Below are 24530 nucleotides of genomic sequence, written 5' to 3'. Positions count from 1 at the left end.
TCCACGGGATGGTCCCAGAGGAGTGCAGAGTGGCGAATGTTGTTCCTCTGTTTAAGAAAGGGAATAGAAATGACCCTGGTAATTATAGACCGGTTAGTCTTACTTCGGTGGTTGGTAAATTGATGGAAAAGATCCTTAAGGATGGGATTTACGACCATTTAGAAAGATGCGGATTAATCCGGGATAGTCAGCACGGATTCGTGAAGGGCAAGTCGTGCCTCACAAATTTGATTGAATTTTTTGAGGAGGTAACGAAGTGTGTTGATGAAGGTAGTGCAGTTGATGTCATCTACCTGGATTTTAGTAAGGTGTTTCATAAGGTCCGCATGGTCGGCTTATGATGAAAGTAAGGAGCTGTGGGATAGAGGGAAAGTTGGCAGATTGGATAGGTAATTGGCTATCTGATCGAAGACAGAGGGTGGTGGTGGATGGAAAACTTTCGGACTGGAGGCAGGTTGCTAGCGGAGTGCCACAAGGATCAGTGCTTGGACCTCTGCTCTTTGTGATTTTTATTAATGACTTAGAGGAGGGCGCTGAAGGGTGGATCAGTAAATTTGCTGATGACACCAAGATTGATGGAGTAGTGGATGGGGTGGAGGGCTGTTGTAGGCTGCAAAGAGACACAGATAGGATGCAAAGCTGGGCTGAAAAATGGCAAATGGAGTTTAACCCTGATAAATGTGAGGTGATTCATTTTGGTAGGACTAATTTAAATGTGGATTACAGGGTCAAAGGTAGGGTTCTGAAGACTGTGAATGATCAGAGAGATCTTGGGTTCCATATCCACAGATCTCTAAAGGTTGCCACTCAAGTGGATAGAGCTGTGAAGAAGGCCTATAGTGTGTGAGCTTTTATTAACAGGGGGTTGGAGTTTAAGAGCCGTGGGGTTATGCTGCAACTGGACAGGACCTTGGTGAGACCACATTTGGAATATTGTGTGCAGTTCTGGTCACCTCACTATAAGAAGGATGTGGAAGCGCTGGAAAGAGTGCAGAGGAGATTTAACAGGATGCTGCCTGGTTTGGAGGGTAGGTCTTATGAGGAAAGGTTGAGGGAGCGAGGGCTGTTCTCTCTGGAGCGGAGGAGGCTGAGGGGAGACTTAATAGAGGTTTATAAAATGATGAAGGGGATAGATAGAGTGAACGTGCAAGGACTATTTCCTCGGGTGGATGGAGCTATTACAAGGGGGCATAACTATAGGGTTCATGGTGGGAGATATAGGAAGGATATCAGAGGTAAGTTCTTTACGCAGAGAGTGGTTGGGGTGTGGAATGGACTGCCTGCAGTGATAGTAGAGTCAGACACTTTAGGAACATTTAAGCGGTTATTGGATAGGCACATGGAGCACACCAGAATGATAGGGAGTGGGATAGCTTGATCTTGGTTTCAGATAAAGCTCGGCACAACATCGTGGGCCGAAGGGTCTGTTCTGTGCTGTACTGTTCTATGTTCAATGTTCTATGTTCTAGTTCTTACCTTCTTTCACTTGTCATAAACACGCCACAGCAAGAAAATAAGTCTTCCAGATAAGCATTCTTTGGATACCTTTACGCGTTATTTCTACATGTTATGTGACCAGTTGGTTTCTGTAGGGTTAATGGCCGCAGGTTGACCTCAGCTCAGACCCAGAGAGTTTCGTCCCTTTCAGATACAGTGGAAATTATGACGAGCTATGCAATGGAAAGTATGACACAAGTTTGGTGCGGTGTGCTGGTGAATTCCAATTCATTTGACACCGTGTGGTCCTCGACCGTGCGTCACAGCGGTGAACTGGCAGCGTGTCTTCAGGGAGTGTTATTGTACAGTAATTGTGTGGTGATATGTTTTCTATTTCAGCTAAATTTCAATTCATTCACGGGATGTGAATTTCCTTGGCAAGGGCAGAGTGTATTTTTCTTTCCAAGATGATGATGTCCAAAGATGTGCAGGTTAGCTGCAGTGGCCATGCCAAATTGCACCTTAGTGTCCAAAGATGTACAGATTAGGTAGATTGACCATGCTAGATTGTCCCTTAGTGTCCAAGGATGTGCGGGTTACGTGGATTGGTCATGCTAAATTGCCCCTTTCTGTCCAAAGATATGCCGGTTAAGTGGATTGGCCATGCTAAATTGCCCCTTAGTGTCAGGGGGACCAACTAGGGTAAATGTATCGGGTCATGGGGATAGTTGGTCAGGGGGACCAACTCGGGTAAATGCATGGGGTTATGGGGATAGTGCCTGCGTGGAACTGTGTTCGGTGAAGACTCGATGGGCCGAACGGCATCCTTCTGCACTGTAGGGTTTGATGATTCTATGATGACCCATCCTCTTTAATCCCTGTGTTTGCTCACAGTTCATTTTAGGGAAGGAGTCACCAGATTTGTAACCGGGGCAGTGACGGAATAGTTGGTGATATAGTTCCAAATCAGAATGCTCCGCATTTTCGAGGGGCACGTTATCATTTTGGTGTTCCTCTTAATCTGTCACTGTCGTCTGGGGGTAGAACCCTTTGTGTTACAATGCGAAACGAAAGGAATTCGGAATATAATCATAGACTTCCTACAGTGCAGAAAGAAGCACCAATTTACTCAGGTCACGTCACCCCACCTTATCCCCATAACTGCGCAGATTTACCACGGATAATCCACCTAACCCATACATCGTTGGGCACTCAGGGGCAATTTAGCATGGCCAATCCAGCTAACCTGCACTTCTTTGAAAACAAAGGTGCAATTTAGAATGGCCAATCCACCTAAACTGCACATCTTTGAACACTAAGAGACAATTCTGCATGGCTGCTCCACCTGAACTCTAGATAGTTGGACACTAAGGAGCAATTTAGCATGGCCAATCCACCAAACCTGCACACTTTCAGACTGTGGTAGGAAACCGGAGCACCCAGAGGAAACCTGCGCAGACATGAGGACAACATCAAACTCCACGCAGTCACCCAAGGCGGGAATCGAAGCCAGGTCCCAGACGCGGTGAGGCAGCACTGCTAACCACTGTGCCAGCATGCCGTAATGTAATTGTGTCCAATCTAATTCATTCTGTAAAGAGGTTGCACATGATTCCTGATGCAAGCTGCCTCATAAAGAGGAGTGAAAATATTCTACAAATTATTTGTGACTTGCGTGCGTATGTTGTGAATCAGAGGGGGTTTCTGCGAATTGTACCCAATCCTCGGAATGCTTGCAAATAGTGACTAATTGTCTTTTGAATAGGTTCCTGGAATATGGCTTAATTGTAAACAAACAGGTTCTCTGATCAGCTTAATCTATCTTGAATGCCCAACCGTCTTCTCTCTGCGGTTTAACATTGTGTTTCAGCTTCTGATCTCTGGAGGCTGTTGGGTCGGTGTAGCGCCTCAACTGTAAAAAACGAAAAACCACAGTGAGCTGCCGTCTCAGGCAATTTTCTATCTCAAGCGGTACGGCACGGTAGCACAGTGGTTAGCACTGCTGCTTCACAGCTCCAGGGACATGGGTTCGATTCCCGGCTTGGGTCACGATCTGTGTGGAGTTTGGACATTCTCCTCGTGTCTGCGTGGGTTTGCTCTGGTTTTCTCCCAAGTCCAAAGATGTGCGGGTTAGGTTGATTGGTCATCCTAAAAATTGCCCTTGGTGTCCTGAGATGAGTAGGTTAGAGGGATTAGTGGGTATATCTGTAGGGATATGGGGGTAGGCCCTGGGTGGGATTGTGGTCGGTGCAGACTCGATGGGCCGAATGGCCTCTTTCTGTACTGTAGGGTTTCTATGTTTCAAAGCGTAACGTGGTCAAAATCTCGATCAGCGATTTCTGCTGTAGATGTACTTTGCACAATCCCTGAAAGGGCAGTGAGGAAGGCGTCTTTCTTAAGGTCATACCAAAACAAGCGTGGCCACAGCCAACGTCTCTCTCCCTCGCTCTGTCTGCTGCCAAACCCCACTCTCTGCTGCAAAAGCTAATGACTCTTTTCTTTGACTTTAAAGGTGATAGCATTTTGCAGAGAATTTCAATCACTCTGGAAGGAGCACCCTCTCTGTTCACTTCCGAACCTGTTGTGGCATTAATTCGTTCTCCTAGGGTCTTCACATTAAGATGTCTGTATCTCGCTCTGGTCTCCCAGCACTGTTCCTCCCCATTCTTTTGAACATACCCTGGTGGAATAATTGCTACAGGCTCTTGCAGAGGAGCTGAAGCATTGAATTTACTGCTTCAATTTTCTCATTATATCAACTGTCTAATGAGAGTCTCCCGAAAATGAATGATTTGATTCAACGGCTGCTTCTAAGTGTTTTTGTTCTGTTAGGGTGGTGCATATTGACCCTTTGCAGTAAGTATCACGGAAAACCGTGTTCTAAACTACATCCTAATTAGGGCTTTGTTTCACTAAAGCGGCTGATCCTCACGGGATGTCTAACTGGGGCATTGGAATAAATGTTCCTCTAATGTGCATGTCTTTAAAATACTAACTAGTTTCTTGTTTCATAACAGAGTGAATAGCTCCTACTCAAAATCCTTTTTACAAAATGTGTTTTGATTTTTAACATTTGAACTTTAAGCCATAGGTGTTTGATCCATAGTTTGAGAATCCAAAAGAGAAAATGCTGGAAAACCTCAGCTGGTCTGGCATTATCTGTAAGGAGAGAAAAGTGCTCACGTTTCTGGTCCAGATAACACACTGTCAAAGCTAAAAAGCATAGAAGGCTTTGTCGAAGTTAAAAGACATGCCGCTTAGCTTTGACAGAGGGTCATCTGGACTCGAAATGTCAGCTCTTTTCTCTCCTTACACATACTGCCAGAACTACTGAGATTTTCCAGACTGTTCTCCTTTGGCTTCACATTCCAGCATCCGCAGTGATTTCCTTTCATTCCTAGTTCGAGAATTGTGTGTTTTTGAGGCAGAAGTGACCTAAGAGCGATTGTTCCAACGTAGTCCGTGACGGGCAGTATGATGGCACAGTGGTTAGCACTGCTGACTCACAGTGCCAGAGACCCGGGTTCGACTCGAGGCTTAGATCACTGTCTGTGTCAAGTCTCCCTATGTCCACATAGGTTTCCTCCGGGTGCTCCAGTTTCCTCCCACAGTCTGAAAGACGTGCTTTTAGGTGCATTGGCCATGCTAAATTCTCCCTCAGTGTACCCGAATAGGCACCGGAGTGTGGCGACTAGGGGATTTTCACAGTTACGTCATTGCAATGTAAGCCTACTCGTGGCACTAATAATAATCTCATCTAATGAAAGGAAATACGATAATCGAACCCCTTTCACAAATTTCATAATTAGCAGCCTCATTGCATTTAACACCGTGTCAAAATAAGTTCATCCCCAGTACCCATTCCGATGGGAGGCATAGTGATATTGTCACTGGGCTCGTAAACCAGATACTCAGGGGAATGTTCTGGGGTAAAAGCAAAATACTGCGGATGCTGGAATCTGAAATAAAAACAGAAAATGCTGGAAAGTCTCAGCTGGTCTGAGCATCTGTGGAGAGAGAATAGAGCCAACGTTTTGAGTCTCCATGACCCTTCGTCAGAGCTAAGAGCAAAAAGAATCAGCAAAGGTTTATACGCTTGGGGTAGGCAGGAGGGGGTGTGGAATTGGACAATGGCAATTTACATGAGGAGAGAGAAGGCTGATAACGTGCTAAGTGTGTCCACTAAGTTATCAGAATGGAAGAATGGCAGAAGAGGTACAAAATGTTAAAGGGCTGCCTGAGGAATGTGGCAGCTGCACTGAAGGGCGGGAGGGTGTGGCGACAAGGAGAGCTGGAATGGAGAAGTGGAAAAATAGAAGTGAAAAAGAATGACAATAAAATGGTTGCATGAGATTAAATGAAATTGAATAAAATAAATCTAAATGCTCTGGGGACCCGGGTTCGAATCCCACCATGGCAACTGGTGAAATTTGAATTCAATAAAAAATCTGGAATTAAAAGCCTAATGATGACTATGAAACTGTTGTAAAAACCCATCTCATTCATTAATGGCCTCTAGGGAAGGGAGTCTGCCTTCCTTACACGGTCTGGCCTACATGTGACTCCGGACCCACAGCAATGTGATAGACTCTTAAATAGCCGAGTAATTGAAGAGTGATTAGGGGTGAGCAATAAATGCTGGTCCTGTCAACGATGCCCACATCCAATGAAGAAAAAAATGATTTGAAATTGCCCACATTCATTTAAGTTTCATCTATTACCAATCAACACTGTCCATCACAGTATTACTTTCACGAGCACAAAGCAGGAGTAGGCCATTCGGCCGTTCAAGCGTGCACCACCATTCAATAACATAATCGTTCATGGCGATACTAAATTGCTCCCTAGTCTCCAAACATGATCAGGACACTTCCCGCTGACTCGGAAAAGTAGCCAGCATAATCAGGGACCCCACTTACCCCGGATATAATCTCTTCCACCTTCTTCCATTGGGAAGAAGATACAGAAGTCTGAAGACAGGTCCCAACTGACACAAAAACCGCTTCATCCCTGCTGCCATCAGAATTTTGTATGGACCTACCTCACATTAAGTTGATCTGTCTCTACACCCTAGTTGTGACTGTAACATTACATTCTGCAATCTCTCCTTTCCTTCCCTATGTACGGTAAGCTTTGTCTGTATAGCATGCAAAAAATAATGCTTTTCACTTCATACTCAAACAAGTGACAATCATAAATCAAATCAGATCAAACCAAATCCCAATTAACCAATATCAGCGAGTTCCTTAATTGTAGAAAATATTGACCCCGATCGCTAGCTCACTATAATATGTCTACAAAGAGGCAACATTGACACGATTGTTCTTTACCCCAAGAGTGACCAAGACTGGAAAATCGATTTACATTAGAATTGTTAATTGAAAGTAACTTATTTATTAGCCGCATATTAAATGTAATTAATTCGTGAGTGATTCAGTTTGACTTGAAGTATTTTTCTGTTGAGTCAGAATGTTTGTGGATTCATGCCTCAGTTCAGGTCGTAGACAGTTCAAGATTTTTTTGAGAACATATTAAATTAAAGTTACTGCTGTGATGTAGGAATCCCTTTCACTTCCTGAAAGCAAGTTACAACCCAAGGAAATGTGTTGATTCCCTAATGATCTCATTTAGGCACGTTGGTTCCTTTCCTCCAAAATAGCGTCCAGGGTTTTAATTACTACTAAGAAGTTGAGGGGCGACCTGATAGAAGTCTACAAGATTAGTCGGGGCATGGACAGAGTGGATAGTCAAAAGTTTTTCCCGAGGTGGAAGAGTCAATTATGAGGGGCGTAGGTTTAAGGTGCGAGAAGTAAGATTTACAGGAGATGTACAAGGCAGTTTTTTTACACAGAAGGTGGTGGGTGCCTGGAACTCGCTGCCAGGGGAAGTAGTGAAAGCAAATACGATAGTGACTTATAAGGGGCGTCTGGACAAATACATGAATAGGATGGGAATGGAGGGATGATGGTCCCCAGAAGGGTAGGGGTTTTAGTCCGATAGGCAGTATGCAGGCTTGGCGAGTAGCAGGGCCTCTTCCTGTGCTGTAATGTTCTTTGTTCATTGTACTTTGTTGTCTGTAAGAGGGCCTTGAGTGCAGTAGGGCACCTGTGAGTATTCAGTTGTCAGTCTGTTCTCTGCTATCAATCCTCGAGACTGCGTTGTGACGATACAGTGCCTTTAAGAAATGTATTTTAATCATCTTTCTTTGCAGGTTTCTTCAAGCAGCTCCTAGCCTTTTGTTGGCATCGTTTTGTATGAAACCAGTGTCTCTCATTGTTACTGGAGCAACGTAATGAACACCATGTTTATTTTTAATCTGACCTAATGCAGTGTCCTCGGGTTTTATGATCCTTTTGGAATTGCTGGGTGGAGCATGACTGGCAGGTCAGGTGATGCCCGGGGGCAGATTCTTTTCGACCACAGTAAAGTCCAAGTTTTTAGTTTTCTTTTCGTATCTTCCAGGATCTCGTGGGAGAAGGTAGCGTGGTTCCGGCTTTATCTCTCTCCAGAGGCTTTTAGAAAGTTCCATGACTCGGAAGCCTCAGAAATTTAATCCAACATCCACATGACCAATATACAGCAGGTTAAAAAGCTGAAAACCTAGTATCACGTGGGCACAGTTGCTCTTTCTGCCTTGTCTACAAAGGGGTGTGTGTTTGTGGGATGGTGTTTTACTTGGAATACCATAGATAGCTCGCAGTTAAGGTTTTTACTGTATCACGTATAAATCTTATGATTGGTCGATGTTATGCTAATTCCTTTCATTGTATTGTAACCGTATTCTTAAATAAATTTTCTTTGATAAAAGCTTCCTCCTGGATCTCTTTAATCAAACCTGGAGTGAAACATCTTATGCTGACGGGTGCCAAATTCAAAAGTGAAAACATAGGATCTAGGGTATCTTCATAAAACACCTTGAAGATTCTGGCCTGGGTCTTAACAGAGTCTTGACACCAGAAACATCTTATTTATCTTCACCCCAGAATCTTCTTATGCAGCCATGAGAAGGAAAGGTTGGCTTTACAGCATGTACGGAAGCACGGTGTTTAGCACTGCTGCCTCACAGCGCCAGGGACCCAGGTTCAATTCCCAGCTTGGGTCACTGTCTGTGTGGAGTTTGCATTTTCACTCTGTGTATGCGTGGGTTTCATCCGCCTGCTCCAGTTTCCTCCCAGAGTCCAAAGATGTACGGGTTATGTGGATTGGCCATGCTAAATTGCCTCTTCGTGTCGGGGGGTTAGCAAGGGTAAATACAAGGGGTTATGGGGATAGGGGCTGGGTGGGATTGGTGTTTGTGCAGACTCGATGGCCTCCTGCTGCACTGTAGGATTTTATATTCTGTAACTTCTGAACTCAAAGTTCCCGACCTGGATCATCAAACACGGTTCCACTTGAGGGCATGAGATTTGCTTATTGGATGACACAGAGCCTAAATGAAGACGCGAACTCTCTGGATGACGGCTCGCTGAAGACTTGCAAATAATTTTCTTGTGAATGAGTTCGATAAATCTATTGTATTTTTTTGGTATGTTTATCATTTTGTTCAAATGGAAGATTGATCTTACAAAACAGAATAAGTTACACAAATCTGCTTTCTTCCACAATAAACCAAACTTCATTCTGATACGTTGTTGACATGGAATAGTATGTACACATCGATCATTGTAAGCTTGATTGTTGAAATATTCCCCACGAGTTTATTTGATGATGTTTGTGAATTGAGGAAAGATTCCAGGAATATTTTCCTGACATTTCGAGTTAACTTCAATGACACTTGCCCTAAAAAGAGATCAATGACACTTGCAATGGGAGGTAATGGCGATTTAGGTACGAACAGATAGTTGTCATTCAAGCCCGGATTTTCCAGTAACAACATTAAATTGATTGATACTGCTTCTGCCAGTCACCATTGACTTTTACTTCATTGACTAAGTTCCTGGGGCAGCACGGTGGCACAGTGGATAGCACCGCTGCCTCACAGCACGAGGGACCACGGTATCGATTCCTTGCTTGGGGTCACTGCCTATATTTGAAAGGCTTCAGCGAGCCGTCATCCAGAGAGTTCACGTCTTCAATTAGGCTCTGTGTCATCCAATAAGCAAATCACATGCCCTCACGTGAAACCGTGTTTTATGATCCAGGTCGGGAACTTTGCGTTCAGAAGTTACAGAATATAAAATCCTACAGTGCAGCAGGAGGCCATCGAGTCTGCACAAACAACAATCCTGTGTGTAAGTGGTTTCCCTCCGGGTGCTCTAGTTTCCTCCCAGAGTCCAAAGACGTGCATTGGCCATGCTAAATTCTCCCTCAGTGTACCTTAATTGTAATGTGAATCTAAGCCTACTGGTGACCAATAAATACACTTCAGAAAGTGTGTGCCTTCATTTGGCAATGACAATCATGGGTGTAGGCCGATTTGTGACTAATTAATGAATTTAACTTTAATGTGCTTGAAAAGTGCAGCCACATGTATACGCTCGATTTTCCCTTCGTTCAACCATTGAAGCTTTCAAGTTTAGTTCATCTGTTAGCGTCACAAGTAGGCTTACATTAACACTGCAATGAAGTTGCTGTGAAAATCCCCCTCGTCGTCACACTCCGGTGCCTATTCCGGAACACTTTCGGATAATTTGCATGGCTAGTGCATCTGACCAGCATGCCTTTCGTTTGCATGGCCATTGCATCTAATCAGCATGTGGAAGGAAACCAGAGCACCTGGAGGAAACCCACGCAGACACGGGGAGAATGTGCAGACCCCACACAGGCAGTGACCCAAGCCAGGAATCGAACCCCGGTCCTGGCAATATGAGGCAGCAGTGCTAACCATAGTGGCCCCCAGCCAATAAGATCTCGAATTCATTCGCTGACCTGCTAAAAATTCCGTCCTCATTTTCCAATGTAAGAGTCTCCTTAACACACACCTCCTTGAAATAGCTTAACATCACCCTTCCAAATATATCTTTGCCTCGTCTGGGACCAAATTTTGATATTGCTCTGCGCGTGTTCGGCATTGAAAGTAAATCGAAGCAAATCTTTGAAGTGGGACACCAGAAATCACCCAGGCGTTCTCAACCAGGTCCAAGAGCCAACAAGCCCAGAGACATGTGCTCGGAATAATCCTTATCTTTCATTTTAAAGCAAACAATTGACCACTAGAAATAGATAAATAACCTTTATTTTACGCTCATCTGAAAAAAGCGAAGTACGCCCAGTCCTGTCAGAATAATTCCAATCATACTCACAGACAAAATGTTGTTATGAACAGCCACAGCATGATACCAACAGTCAGCACATTAATCATTGAGAATTAACGCACAATCACCCTGTATCAACACCTTCCAATGGCGATGTGAATATTTGAAAAGGATTTGACATCACGAATGAATGGCAGACGTCGCTCCCCGTCATGGGGGCGTGATCGGGATTTGACAAAGAGCAGCGACCGGGAAACGGAGCGGGCAAGATGCGACTGCAGGTAGGAAAGGCGTGCTCCAGAGTTAGAGCGGCACCGTGCGGCCAGGAGTGGAAGCAGCTACAGTCTCTGTCGCAGGATCCCTTATGAACAATTCTAAATTCTTTTGGAAGTATTGACCTCCTGTGGAAATAATAATAAAAATTATTTGGAACCCAGAAAGCAGATGGTATTTCAAACGATTATACCTCTTTAGAGGGCAAAGTGTGTCAGGGTAAGATGCTCTTCTGGAGAGTCGGTGCAAGTAGGGCGGCACGGTGGCACAGTGCCTCGCACTGACAGGGATCCGGGTTGGATTCCTGGCTTGGGTCACTGCTTCTGTTGAGCTTGGACGTTCTCCCCATTTCTGCGTGGGTTTCCTCAGAGTGTTCCAGTTTCCTCCCATGCTAAATTGCCCCTTAGTGTCCCAAGATGTACATGTTCGGTGGATTGGCCTTGCTAAATTGCCCCTGAGTGTCCATAATGTGCAGTTTAGGTAAATTCGCCATGCTAGATTGTCACTTAGTGTTCAACGGTGGGAAGGTTCGCTGGATTGGCCATGCTAAATTGCCCTTTAGTGTCCCACGATTTGCAGATTAAGTGGATTGGCCATGCTAAATTGCCCCTTTGTGTCCAAAGATGTGGCAGTTAGGTGCATTGGCCCTGCTAAATTCCAATTGTTGTCCAGAGATGTGTTGTTTGGCTGGATTAACCATGGTAAACGTGCGAGGTTACGGGGACATGGCCTGGGTGGGATTGTTGCCGGTGTAAGCTCGATGGGCCAAATTGCTTCCATCTGCACTGTGGGGATTCCACGGTACGTGGGCCTTCATCCCATCGACTATGCCATAAGAACTTGGCTGATCTTTTAGCTCTGCCTCACATGCTGCTCATTCCCGAAAACACATGGACATCTGTGCCAGAGAGAATCCCAAAGGATCACAAGCCTGCGACTGACGAAACTTCTCACCATCTCAGTCTTGATCCGGAGACTGTCACTCCCAGTTCCAGAATCTCCATAAAGTGGGAGAAAAAGCCTGTCAACATTTGCCCTCAAAGCCCAGCCAGTATCTGATATATTTTAATGGGATTACCACACACTGCCCTGCCCCCGAGGAAATATGCATAGAACCCACTCAATGACATAGAAACCTCAAAGGCTTCTACACCTTCATTGCAGTAAACCTTACTCTTCTCATGCAGCCTTCTTGCAATAAATCCGAAGAAACTAATTCATCGATAATATTTTTAAAATTTTATTTATTTTTCATAAGTAGGCTTACATTAACACTGCAATGAAGTTACTGTGAAATCCGCTAGTCGCCAAACCCCAGCGCCTGTTCGGGTACACAGAGGGAGAATTTAGCATGGCCAATGCACAGAACCAGCAGATCCTTCGGACTGTGGGAGGAATCCGGAGCACCAGGAGGGAACCCGAACAGACACAGGGAGAACGTGCAAACTCCACACATAGAGTGACCGACGCCAGGATTCGAACTCGGGTCCCTGGCGTTGTGAGGCAGCACTGTACCATCGTATCGCCCTAAAAGCGGTTTGAGAATCAAAATGAATAAATATTTGGGAAAATCCAACTTACGAGGTGATGGACGAAGATGAAGGGGAGAAAACTTTCAGAGAAATAGCATGCTGGAGAGCATTAAAGTTTTTTTTTATTCCTGTCACATGTGGGCTTACATTAACACTGCAATGAAGTAACTGTGAAAATGCGCTGATCGCCACACTTTAGCGCCTATTCAGGTACACTGAGGGAGAATTCAGCACGATCAATGCACCTGAGCAGCACGGCTTTCAGACAGTGGGGGGAAACATGAGCATCCGGAGGAAACGCACGCAGACGCGGGGAGAAGGTGCAAATTCCAGACAGACAGTGACCCAAGCTGGGAATCGAACGCAGGTCCTTTATACTGTGAGGCAGCAGGATTAACCACTGTGCTACAGTGCTGCCACTGATGCATGCAGTTTCAGAATGGACGGTTAGGAATCCACTTTACAGTTGGCATAACTTTGACAACATGTGACACACATCAATCAAACGCATCCTGCAAATGCAACAGAACTCAATTCTGAGTTCAATGTTTTTCCCCCACCATGTGTTAATGCAAGGATGTGTTTCCCAGCAACACCCCATGGCTACCAAAGGCTTCGTCAAAATGTTGAGACCCTGAGCATACAGGTGTGGAACATGAGCAAGAGAAGACATTTGCTTCACCGAGACCTTGTAACCGAGTTCCATTTTGCCACACTATCTCCAAATACCTCGTTTCTGTTCTTATCCAAAAATCAATAGACCTTACTCTTCAATATACTGAGTACAATATCGAAGACTTTGGAACAGCAATGGCAGGAGTTTTTGAGAGTTATTCGGGAGGCACAAATGAAATTCATCCCAAGAAGGAGGCAACATGTTAAGGAGAGGACGAGGCATCCATGGCTGACGAGGGAAGTCAAGGACAGTATAAAAGCAAAATAAAAAGCTTCCAAAGTGGCAAGGATCAGTGGGAAGCCAGAGGATTGTGATGCCTTTAAAAGCGAGCAGAGCACAACTGAAAAAAAAAACAATTAGCGATGAGAACATGAAATATGAGTGTAAGCTAGCTAGTAGTATAAAAGAAGATAGGAAGAGTTTTGTTTCAATATATAAAAGGTAAGAGAGAGGCAGAAATAGCCATTGGACCACTGGAAAGTGAGGCTGGAGAAGTAATAACAGGAAACAAAGCGAAGGCAGAGGAACTGAACAGTTACTTTGCATCAGTCTTCGCGGTGGAAGACACCAGTGGGATGCCAGAGCTCCAGGAGAGCCAAGGGGCACAGATGAGTGGAGTGGCCATCACTAAGGAGAAGGTTCTGGGGAAACTGAAAGGTCTGAAGGTGGATAAGTCACCTGGACCAGATGGACTACACCCCAGGGTTCTAAAAGAGATAACTGAGGAAATTGTGGACTCAATGGTTGTGAACTTCAGGAATCACTGGAGGCAGGGAGAGTACCAGAGGATTGGAAAGTAGGACAGTAACACCGCTGTTTAAGAAGGTACGGAGGCAGCAGATGGGGATTTATAGGCCACTTAGCCTGACGTCGGTCATTGGCAAGATTATAGAGACAATTATTAAAGATGAGATTGCAGAGTACTTTGAAGTTCATGATGAAGTAGGAATGAGTCAGCAAGGTTTTGTCAATGGGTGCTCATATCTGACGAATCTGTTAGAGTTCTTTGAGGAGGTAACAAGGAAGTTAGATAAAGGAGAACCAGTGGATTTCCAGAAGGCCTTTGACAAGGTGCTACATAGGAGACTGTTAAATAAGTTAAGTGCGCATGGTGTTAAGAGTAAGATCCTGGCATGGACAGAGGATTGGCTGACTGGCGGAAGACAGAGAGTGGAGATAACGGCGTCTCTTTCAGGATGGCAGCCGGTGACTAGTGGCGTGCCTCGGGGGTCAGTGCTGGGACCACAAATTTTCACAATATACATTAACGATTTGGAGGAAGGATCTGAAGGCACTGTTGCTAAGTTTCCAAATGATACAAAGGTATGGAGAGGGACAGGTAGTCTTGAGGAAGCAGGAGGGTTGGAAAAAGAACTGGGCAGGTTAGGAAAGTGGGCAAAGAAGTGGCAGATGGAATACAATGTGGAAAAGTGTGAGGTTATGCACTTTGGAAGGAGAAATGGAGGCAGAGGCTATTTTCTAAATGGAAAAATGCTTCGGAAATCAGAAACACAAAGGGACTTGGGACTCATTGTTCAAGATTTTCTTAAGGTGCAGTTTCAATCGGCAGTTAGGAAGGAAAATGCAATGTTAGCATTCATGTCGAGAGGGCTGGAATACAAGGGCAGGGATGTACTGCTGAGGCTGTATAAGACTCTGGTCAGACCGCATTTGGAGTATTGTGAGCAGTTTTGTGCCCCATATCCAGGGAAGGATGTGCTGGCCTTGGAAAGAGTCCAGAGGATGGTCACAAGAATGATTCCTGGAATGAAGGGCTTGTCATATGAGGAACGGTTGAGGACTCTGGGTCTGTACTCGTTGAAGTTTAGAAGGATGGCGGGGGGGGGGGGCGAGGGGGGGGGGATGTTATTGAAACTTACAGGATACTGCGAGGCCTGGATAGAGTGGACGTGGAGAGGATATTTCCACTGGTAGGAAAAACTAGAACCAGAGGGCACATCCTCAGGCTAAAGGAACGAACCTTTAAAACAGATATGAGGAGGAATTTCTTCAGTCAGAGAGTGGTGAATCTGTGGAACTCTTCGTCACAGAAGGCTGTGGAGGCCAGACCACTGAGTGTCTTTAAGATAGAGATAGATATGTTCTTGCTTAATAAGGGTATCAGGGGTTATGGGCAAAATGCAGGAGAATGGGGATGAGAAAAGTATCAGCCAAGATTGAATGGTGGAGCAGACGCTATGGACGAGTGGCCTAATACTGCTCCAATGTCTTATGGTCTTAGGAGTGACTGAGCATCGACAGGTCACTTGGGCAGAGATTCCAAAACATTCATTATCCTCTGGTCGGAGAAAATTCTCCTCCTCTCATTCTGAAATGGTAATTTCTTGATCCTGAGGCCATGTCGCTGTGTGACATATTTTCCAGCTAATGTAATCAACCTCTTTCGTATCTGGCATGTCACCATCCTTCAAGATATTGTGTTTCAATGCGTTGATGTCTCATTTTTCTGTTCTACAAAGAATATAAACATAATTTTCCCAGTCTCTCATCACAGGAAAACCCTATCGTTCAAGGGGTTAATGATAGATTATTAGGAGTTGGGGACCAAGTACGCAGGTGACAGTATGATGAGTGGTCGAGCAAAGTGTGCAGAGGACAATTAACGCCTGCGAAGGGTTATAGGTAGTCTAAGTGAGTGGACAAGGGCGTGGCGGATTGAGTACAATGTTGGGAAAAGTGAGATCATCCATTTTGGTAGGAATAACAGCAAAATTTACTTTTTTCTTAAATGGTAAAAAATGTAGCGTGCTGCTGTGCAGAGGGATCTGGGTGCCCTTATGCATGAATCACAAAAAGTTGGTTCGCAGGTGCAGCTGATAATTAAGAAGGCAAATGGAATTTTGAGCTTTATTGCTCGAGGGATGGAGTTTAATTCAGAGAGGTTATGTTGCAGCTGTTTAAGGTGCTGGAGAGGCCACACTTGGAGTACTGTGTACAGTTTTGGTTTCCTTACGTGAGAAAGGATATACTGGCACTGGAGGAGTGCAGCGGCGATTCACGAGGTTGATTGTGGAATTCAGAGGCTTGGCTTATGGGGAGAGACTGTGTAGACTGTGCCTATACTCATTGGAATTCAGAGGGATGAGGGGGATCTCATAGAAACATATAAGATTATGAAGGGAATAGATAAGATAGAAGCAAGGAGTTTGTTTCCACTGGCGGGTGAAACTAGAACAAGGGGGCATAGCCGCAAAATAAGGGGGAGCAGATTGGGGATTGAGTTTAGGAAGAGCTTCTTCACCCAAAGGGTTATGAATCCATGGAATTCCCGGCCCAGTGAAGCAGTTGAGGCTATCTCTTTGAATGTTTTTAAGGCAAAAATAGATGCAGTAAAGGAATTAAGGATTATGGTGAGCGGATGGGTAAGTGGAGCTGAGTCCATGAAAAGATCAGCTATGATCTTATTACATGGTGGAGCAGGCTTGAGGGGCCACATGGTCTACTCCTGATCCTAGTTCTTATGTCCTAATTTTCTAAAGGACATTAACTGTACCGCCTCTTGAGCAAATTTATCCTTCCTTAAATTTGGAGTTCAAAACTGGACACATCATTTCAGGAGTGATCGCATAACATCCTGTCCAATTGTAGCAATACATATTGACTATTATTTTTGAATTCTCACTTGTTTCCTGCATCCAGATGCGAATTAGCAGAGTTCCTTTACAAGTTCACGCAAACATAGTCAGATTGTCTATTCTTCCAAGCTCATCTGGTAAATTGGCGATTACTCATTTAACCTGCCGCGTTGCAGCAAATCATCTCCTTTTCACACCAAGCATTCACATCTCCCAATGTCAGTAATCTCCATCATCGCCATTCCAACGTACGTTCTGCTCTCGCAGGACATATCTAGCTAAGATGGCGGCCATGGGGTAGCCAGCCGGGAGTGAGTAGTCCTGAGAATACTCCCTATCCACTCCTGATCCCATCAATTCACATTTGGTCAAACATGGAAAAGGAAAACACCAGCTAATTGCACTGTGTCCCCAGACCCATTCCGCTGATAATTGAGCAGTTCTCCATGTTAAGGTCCAGCGATAACACAGGCAGCTATTCGGTAATGTGTAAAATTTCTCAGGTATATCCTGTACATTATTACCAGGACAAATTCAACTGAGTTCATTATCACCCCATGCATTTACTCTCCATCATCAGTGATTATTGACATTGCTCGGAAATGTGGCATGTCAGCTACAACTCTCACCAACTTCTACAGAGGCACCACAGAAACCATTCCTTCTGGTTGCATCACAACTTGGCATGGCTCCTGCTCGGCCCAAGACTGCAAAAAACTACAAAGCGTGAATGAAGTCCAGTCCATCATTCCAAACAGCCTTGCATCCATTGACATGTTCTACAATTCCCGATACCTCAAAAAAGCTGCCAGCGTAATTCAAGGACCCCCGCACCCCGGACATACTCTCTTCCATGTATGGAAAATGCTACAAAAGTCTGAGGTCACGTACCAACTGACTCAAACACTGTTCCTTCACTGCTACCTTCAGACTTTTGAATGGACTTCCCTCGTATTAAGTTGATATTTCTCTACACCCTAGCTATGACTGTGACACTACGTTCTGCACTCTCTCCTTTCCTTCCATTTGCACGGTATGTTTTGCCTGTATAGCGCACAAGAAAATATGCTTCTCAAAGTGTACTCATACATGTGACAATAGTAAATGAAATCAAATCCAATCCAATCCAATCGATGCATGTCAAGTAATAACCTTCCCACTGGCGCTCAATTTGGGTTCTCCCAGTCTGAGTCAAGGACTACTTCATTCCAGCCTTGATTCAAACATGGACAAAAGATCTGAAAATAGATTTCGGTCCAGATGCTCTTTCAGCGAGTTGGGGCAGGCACTATGGACTGAATGGCCTCATTCTGCTCTGTAAGGATTCTATGGTTCCAAACATTCTGTCCCTCACCTTAAATCCATGCCCCCTGTTCATTGATCCTCCCACCAAGGAAAACTGGGTGGTACGGTGGCATAGTGATTAGCATTACTGCCTCACCGCGGCAGGGACACGGGTTCAATTCCCAGCTTGGGCCACTCTCTGTTTGAAGTCTGCACATTCTCTCCGTGTCTGCGTGGGTTTCCTCCGGGTGCTCCAGCTTTCTCCCAAACTTCAAATGACATGCTGGTTAGGTGCATTGCCCATGCTAAGGTTTCCCTCAGTCTACCAGAACAGGCGCCAGAGTGTGGCAATAAGAGGATTATCACAGTTACTTTATTAGAGTGTAATGTGAGCCTACTAGTGGCACGAATAAATACACTTAAAACGTTTCTTTCCATCTCCTCTATCTGTGCCCCACATAATTTTATACATCTCAATCAAGCCACCCGCTTATCCCCTCAGTCTCAATCACCTCCCATTCCGAACTATTCCGACCCAAGAATCTAGATTTGCATATATCTAACTTAATGCACGGTATTAGTAAGGAGCTGGGGACGCCCAGAGCAATCAAAGAACAAAGAACAAAGAACAGTACAGCACAGGAAACAGGCCCTTCGGCCCTCCAAGCCTGTGCCGCACCTTGGTCCAACTAGACCAATCGTTTGTATCCCTCCATTCCCAGGCTGCTCATGTGACTATCCAGGTAAGTCTTAAACGATGTCAGCGTGCCTGCCTTCACCACCCTACTTGGCAGCGCATTCCAGGCCCCCACCACCCTCTGCGTAAAAAACGTCCCTCTGATGTCTGAGTTATACTTCGCCCCTCTCAGCTTGAGCCCGTGACCCCTCGTGATCGTCACCTCCGACCTGGGAAAAAGCTTCTCACTGTTCACCCTATCTATACCCTTCATAATCTTGTATACCTCTATTAGATCTCCCCACATTCTCCGTCTTTCCAAGGAGAACAACCCCAGTCTACCCAATCTCTCCTCATAGCTAAGACCCTCCATACCAGGCAACATCCAAAGGGATCCACACAGGTTGTGAACGAGCTGATATGAGAAACAGAATTGAGTCAATCCACTTTGCACCTGTTCTTCTCCCTGGAGATGAAAGGCGGGATTCTGACCCTGGTTAATCATGAATGTCAACTGACCATCATACAGTCGACAGCAAGTGCCATCACTGAGCATGTGTAGAGGTGGTCTTGGATGGTAGAGAACAAGTAACCAGGCAACTGCTATTTAAATAGGATTGTTTGTCAGTATAAAGGAAGTTTTTCACAAAGCAAAGGGTTTGCTGGCTTTCTGGAAGCGTAATGATAAATAAAGATGATTACTCTCCCATTCTCTTATGGCCAGCAGCCTATATTAAGGTAAAGGACGTGGATTAGCTTAAATACAACAAATCACGTTACTTTTTTTTGTTTTGTGTTCAGAGCCTTGTCTGTTTCTGTGTTCTGTTGCCATTCATAATTTCTGCAAAAAAGACGAATACATATTTGTAGAAAAGTGCAAAATATCGAGAGTTACATGGCATTGATTTCAGAGGATTTGTCAAAAGAAGCAACAGCAATCAACAAAAATGGCCATCGAGGTGTCTGGGACAGTATCTGTAAATTAGAACGCTGTATGTTTGAATGCCAATGTCCAACGATGTGCTGGTTAGGTGGATTGACTAGCTTAATTGCCCCTTAGTGTCGAAAGATGTGCAGGTATTCTGGATTGGTCATGCAAAATTGCCCCTTAGTGTCCAAATATGTGCCAGTTTACTGATTGGCCATGCTAAGTTGTCCCTTAGTGTCCAAATGTGTGCAGGTGAGGTACATTGATCATGGTAAATTGTCCCTTAGTGTCCAAGGATATTCGGGTTACGTGGATTGGCCACGCTAAATTGTCTCTAAGTATCCAAAAATGTGCAGGATGCTGGATTGGCCATGCTAAATTGCACCTTAATGGATAAAGATGTGCAGGTTAGGTGGATTGGCCATGCTAAATTGCCTCTTAGTGTCAGGGGAATTAGCAGGCTAAATATGTGGGGTCACCGCGATATCGCCTGGGTGGGATTGCTGGCGGTGAAGGCTCAATGGGCTGAATGGCCCTCCTTTTACGCTATAGGAGTTTTATGGTTCTATAAGTCAACTTATCAAGGCTTTATCATTTGTCAATTTTCGGCATTCTGTTTTGCGTGATCCTGACTGAATCTCCTACATTTCAAAAGTAAGTGCACTTGCAAAGACAGATCACCGGCTACCAAGAACCTGGGGACATCCTATGTTCGGGCCAGGCTCGACATTAAACAAGGCGACTGTAATCTCACTGAAAAAATGTGGACCATGCCCTGTTGCAACCCATACAAAGCAAAGAGGCAGCATTAACTGCTCACATATCAGGGTATCAAAGGATGGCTTTGCTTTCATGTTTTTCTAACACGATTACATCAAAAGCACAGTACAGATTGGTACCATTCGGCCTATCAGCTGTTGTTAATGTTCCAGAGGTACCTCATTCCTTCTTTCTATCACCCCATCAACATATCCTTCTTCTCCTTTCTCTCCTTCGTGTCTATCCAGCTGTCCAATTAAAATACATCTTTGTCATTCGTCTCAAGCGGAAGTGGGGAGGAAAATGGGACAACTAACGCCATTATCAGAAAGATTTTAATGGTGCGATTTTTTTTTGAATCGGCACATTTTCATTTGATTTGGTTTGATTTATTATTGTCACAAGTATTACTATACAATGAAAAATGGGCCCACCTTGCACGAAGTTGATCTTTCTCTACACCCTGGCTCTGACTGTGACACTACATTCTGCACTCCCTCCTTTCCTTCTCGATGAACGGAATGCTTTGTCTGGATAGCGCGCAAGAAATAATACTTTTCACTGTATCCCAATATATGTGCCAATAATAAATCAAATCAAATCAAATCAAAAGCATTCCCCATGCGACCGAATTCTATATTCTGCCCATTCTTACAGATTTTTTACACAGAGAGTAGTGGGTGCCTGGAACTCGTTGCCGCGGGAGGTAGTGGAAGCGGATACGGTAGGGACTTCTGAGGGCATATTGACAAATACATGAATAGAATGGGAATAGAGGGATATGGTCCCCGGAAGGGGTTTTAGTTAAGTCGGGCAGCATGGTCGATGCAGGCTTGGAGGGCCGAAGGGCCTGTTCCTGTGCTGTAATTTTCTTTGTTCTTCCAAAATACAATTTTGTCCTGAATTCCTGCTTGGCGACGAACTCATCCTGCAATATTTTGAAATCCTACTTCTGCCTTGTTGAAGCATTTCATATTTCTAAATGTTTCGGTGGATCAGCCCTCAATTTTCAATTTTGTTTCGAGAAAAAGACCTCCAAACACTTCAAGACTCACTAACAGTTACACACTCTCATTTCTGGCATCATTCGTTGTGAAATGTTAACTGCACCTTTTCCACTACCTGAGAATCCTTACCAGATTAGGAAGAACCGTGCTCTGCACTCCAAGTCTGGTGTAACAGATGTGAGTAGATGTTTGAGGTATTTTGTAGAACATGTCGAATGCACGCCAGCACTTGGACCTACAGTAAACAGGAAAACCGCAGAGAGCTCCCTATCTCGGTTCTATTTTCAAACCCCAGTCGTGTTTTCATTCATATACACAATGCGCATATTTCACACCTCCCCCACACAGAGAGAACAAGAGCGAGATCTCTGTCAGATTCGGATCCGGGGCTCAGAGTCTCACGGTCTGGCGCAAGGACAATGAGTTTCCTCGGTATCTGTGCACTGTTCCATCTCTTTCAGGGTGAGATATCCTCATTATTTTCAGATAGAGTGGAGAAGGATTTAGGTAGAGCGAAGAGGCAGAAACTGTTTCCGTTGGCACGAGTGTCTGGAGCCAAAGGAGCATGGATTAAAGAATTTGGTAATAGTAACAGAGAGGGAGATGAGGGGAGTTATATTTTTTTACCCATCTGAGTTGTTGCGATCTGGAAGGCTCTGCCTGAAAGGGCGGAGGAAGCAGATCCAACAGGAACTTTCAAAAGCGGCAATTGGAACTTTCAAAATGGGGGAATTGGATACGTATTTAAGAGGGAAAATTCAGTAATGTTAGCGAAATCTTTCAAAGATTCAACACCGACTCGAACGGCCGAACGGTCCCCCCACCTTCCACCCCCCACCTCCCCCCACCTCCCAACCCCCTCCCCCACACCCCTTCCCCCCACCCCTCCTCCCCCGCACCCCCCCTCCACCCCCCCACGTCCCCCCACGCCACCCACGCCCCCACGCCCCCCACCCTCCCCCACCCTCCACCTTCCCCCCCACCTACCTTCTCCCCGTCTTCTGCCGTGCTATAAGGTGTGATTCAGCGTGCAAGTTTAACTTAACAATGAAACAAATGTTACTGACAAAATGGAACGTCGATTAATAACAATGATTAGAGTTTAATTGATCCGAATTGCCATTTCTCACGAGATATGATATGTCAATGGGCTCCATTAACAATGTTGACCACTTTGGAGAGAAAGCTCGAACTTCAAGTGGAACGTCAGAGTCAGTTATAAACTGTTGAACAAACTTTAGCGTCCACAGTCAACGGAGGAGAAGCAGAAACGAAGCAAAAATAGAAAGTACTGGAACATCTCAGCGGCACAGTGCTTCGCACTGATGCATCACAGCGCCAGGCTTGGGTTCCCGGCTTGGGCCACTGTCTGCAGAGTTTACACGTTCTCCCCGTGTCTGCGTGGGTTTCCTCCGGGTGCTCCAGTTTCCTTCCACGGTCCAAAGATGTGCGGGTTAGTTTGAATGGACATGCTAAATTGCCCCTTCGTATCAGGAGATTAGCAGTGTAAATATATGGGTTTGCGGGAATAGGGCCTGGGAGGGATTGTGATCGGTGCAGACTCGATGGACCAAACGGCCTTTTTCAGCACTGTCGGGATTCTATCATTCTAGGATTCTGAGCGCATCGGCGGAGAGGCAATGGAGCTCTGGCCGAGAATCATCCAGACTGGAAACGTCGGGTCTATTCTCCCTCCACTGATGCTCTCAGACCGAGAATCATAGAGTCAGTTTGTTCAGCGCACAAGGAGGCCACTTGGCCGATCGAGTCGGCACTGATCACAATTCCCGTACCCCCACTGAGGTTTTCCAGCATCTTCTGTTTTTTGTTCAGTCCCAGGCATCCCCAGTCATTTGCTTTCATTTAAGGAGAGACACGGGATGTAAGCAATAGTTGAGAAACGTAATTTCACTGAACCTCTCTATGTGCTTAACATCACTTGGTTTCCATGTGCCCCCTCCCCAGTGTTTAAACCAGATTTACTGGTGAATGGACTGGTATTATACCTTTCGAAAGGGAGGAGGAAAATGGGGCAACTAACACCATCATCAGAGCGATTTTAATGGTGCGATTTCTTTTTCTGAATCGGGCATTTTTGTGATTTCAGTTGATTTGATTTAATATTGTCACGTGTATTACTATCGAGTGAAATGTATTGTTTGTTGCGCACTATACAGACAAAGCATACCGTACACAGAGAAGGAAAGGAGGGAGTGCAGAATGTCGTGTTACCATCATAATTAGGGTGTACAGAAATATCAATTTTGTGTGAGGTAGGAAAATTCAAAAGTCTGACAGCAGCAGGGAAGAAGTTGTTTTGTGTCGGTTGGTACGTGACCTTAGACTTATTATCTTTTTCCCGACGGAAGAAGGTGGAAGGGAGAATGCCCGGGGTGCGTGGGGTCCTTAATTATGCTGGCTGCTTTGCCGAGGCAGCGGGAAGTGTCAATGGATGGAAGACTGGTTTGAGGTTTACTCCCAATTGGCTTTCAGTCCGCTGTCTTCAGGGAATGCTCCATAACCTCTGGTGACTGTTGTTCTCTCTCTCTCTCTCTTTCCCAGTTACAATGTCTCAGGTCACCTTGTCCCAGTCTCCGCCGGTTCTGACGATCCTTGCGGGGAGTCCTGTTAATCTCAGCTGCCGCATCCAGGGTCAAGCTGCTGGCTCTGTCTTCTGGTACAGACAGAGGGAGAGAAACCACATGGATTTCATTTACAGAGCGAACCAGTACAGCCCAGCTGAGGGGAGATTTTCCAGCGAGATTTCTGAAAAACGGCGTATTTATTCACTAACGATTGCGGATTCCCGGATAAATGATTCTGGGATATATTACTGTGCAATGCGCAATTACCAGAACATGGCCCAAATATTCGGAAATGGCTCCAAGTTAGTGATTACAGGTAAATTCCATTATTATTACATTGATGTGGGACCTCAGAGCAATTAATGTGTCCTGTTCCAATTGTCAATGGGTTCCCCTTTTGTTTTGCCGGATTTAGCGGGTTCTCCCACCATATTCCTCCTCACTCCGCCGCTGGATGAGATTCCCGCCATGGAAAGAGTCCCGTTGCTGTGTTTGGTCAGAGGCGTGTCTCCCGATTCCTTTCCCGTCCTCTGGAATGTTTCGGGACGGGATACCGAGGGACAGACCGATTCAGGGACACTGG

Source organism: Mustelus asterias, chromosome 23 (genome assembly GCF_964213995.1).
Source record: "Mustelus asterias chromosome 23, sMusAst1.hap1.1, whole genome shotgun sequence".
NCBI lineage: Eukaryota > Metazoa > Chordata > Chondrichthyes > Carcharhiniformes > Triakidae > Mustelus > Mustelus asterias.
This window is presented reverse-complemented; position numbering follows the sequence as displayed.